Raw genomic sequence first — 2,331 nt, forward strand, 5'->3', positions numbered from 1 at the left:
CAAATAATGTGGTCTACAGTTTATCATAAGATACTCTACTTCAGGCGAGCAAAATCTAGAGACTTCCTTAGATTTCGTGCACCAGCTGTTGTTCACAAATATGCACAGACCGCCCCCCCTCGTCTTACTGGAGTGTGCTGTTCTATCTAGCTGGTGCAGCGTATATCCTGTTATCTGAGTATCCATGTCATCATTCAGCCACGATTCCGTGAAACATAAGATGTTACAGTTATTGATGCGCAGTTGGATATTCGTGTTCGTACGTCGTCTAATTTATTGTCCAATGATTGTATGTTGGCGAGTAATATTAACGGTAACGGCAGCTTTCCCACTCGCCTTCTGCGGATCCTTACGAGGCACCTCTGTGTCCTCTGTACCTGCGTCTCTTTCTATTGCCAATAATGGGGATGTCGGCCTTGTCGCGTGTTCGCAGTATATCCTGTGCTTTCTGCTTGTTGAAGAAAAAATCTCAGTCTAATCCGAGATGAGTGATCGCTGTCCTGATATCCAGAAGATCTTTTTTGCCGTAAGAGACGGTGGCAGAAACATTATGCACAAAATAAGTTACAAACACCCCCCTCATAATAGTACAACTGGTTAGTCGCCTGTAAAACTGCTGCCATGTCTTCAGGCGCCATTATATTTTATAACAATAAAAGAGAAGAAGAAAAACCTCTTCAACTAGTTTCCTATAGATATGACAATAACATCAGCATGTAACAGTGCTAGCCACCCTCTCTCACAGGGCAACATGAGTAGTGGGCCTACAGTCACTGAGACAACATATGTTGATATCAGGCTTAAGCAGGACATCTGGAACAAGAGGAGAGAAAAATAAAACGTAGCTCCTCAACTACTTTCCTCATTTAGATATGACAATAACATGACATGTGACAGTGGTAGTGAGTAGAGACGTTCACTGAGATAACACTCAAATACAAAAGCATTCTGGGATATTTAAGTTGTATTTGATTCCTACTTGACTGAGTGATCTATTTAGTAAAGCAGATTTACAAGCTAAACAGTCATCATGAGAGGTGCAGAGGAAGTTGTATGAATGAAGGAAATCAGTTGAATATAATTATAATATGTTGTTATTACCTGAGCAGATCACTGTGAGTCCAGGATGGAGATCATCATATCTTCTACACCTCCTCAGTGCACGCTCAGACCCAGAACAGGAAACTCTAAACCCTCTAGTGGTGTTTCCAGGTATTACTGAAACAGTGGAGCCACAACCCAGCTGTCTACACACTACTGCAGCTACATACTCCTGGTTCCTGTCTCCAGTTCCCACAGTCCTCCACTCTCCCTGGTCGTACCGCTCCACTCCACCAGCACAGCGACTGCCTCCTCCCACCAGCCTCACATCATCAGGCTCTGAGAAAAGAAAAGAGAGAGACAGTAATCTTACTATTTTCTCACTAAAACACACCTATATTGTCTCTCATATTCTTCACTCCAGGTGAGAAACATTGTTGATTGAGTGACAAACTGTTTCTTACCTGAGCAGGTGAGTCCAACAGCATTGCCAGGTAGGCAGGTGTTGTGTTTTCTGTCTGAGGTGTCACAGTCCAGGAGAAGGGACTCTTTATCCCAGGTCTGACCCTCACCTCCTCCATAGAGCCCCCCCTGTAGAGCTGCAGGAGCCCCACAGCCAAGCTCCCCACAGACTACCTCTGCATCCTGCCGGTCAAAGTCAGCTTCACACACTGAGGCCCAGGACTGATTGGACTTCACCTCCACTCTCCCAGAGCAGAGACCAGCTCCATCCACAAGCCGCACAGACTCTGGAGAAAAAGAGTTGGTTGAACATTCAATCAGTTTTGTTGATGACACTGTCAAGGACTAAACACAAATATGTTGGATAAAAGATAGTAGTTTGCTATGTTTGATACTGTAAGAGGTAGAAATGGGTTCTTAGTCACTCAGGATCGGGTTGGGAATAATGCAGGCAGGAGACAGGAATAAGTTCACTTCACTTTATAGAAAATAAACAGCTGGACATCCATCAGGCAGCTTCACTTCAGTACCATCTGAACTACAATCATCTGCCCATGAACATCTCCCATAAACCAATATGACAAACACAAATATAATGTCTAAATACATCTGACATCTCTCCCTCTATTTAAATGAAATAAAAATAAAACATGATACATGGTAATATTGTATAATGTATAAATAAATCTCTCAATATGACCAGTCTCTTACCTGAACAGATCACATGATGATAATATTCACCATCACAGTTACCAAGTCCTCCTCTGATGCCACACTGTCTAAATGAAGACTCATCTCCATAGCATCTGCTATATAGTCTGACTCCTC

The sequence above is a fragment of the Salvelinus namaycush genome, unplaced genomic scaffold (assembly GCF_016432855.1).
Source record: "Salvelinus namaycush isolate Seneca unplaced genomic scaffold, SaNama_1.0 Scaffold49, whole genome shotgun sequence".
Lineage (NCBI taxonomy): Eukaryota > Metazoa > Chordata > Actinopteri > Salmoniformes > Salmonidae > Salvelinus > Salvelinus namaycush.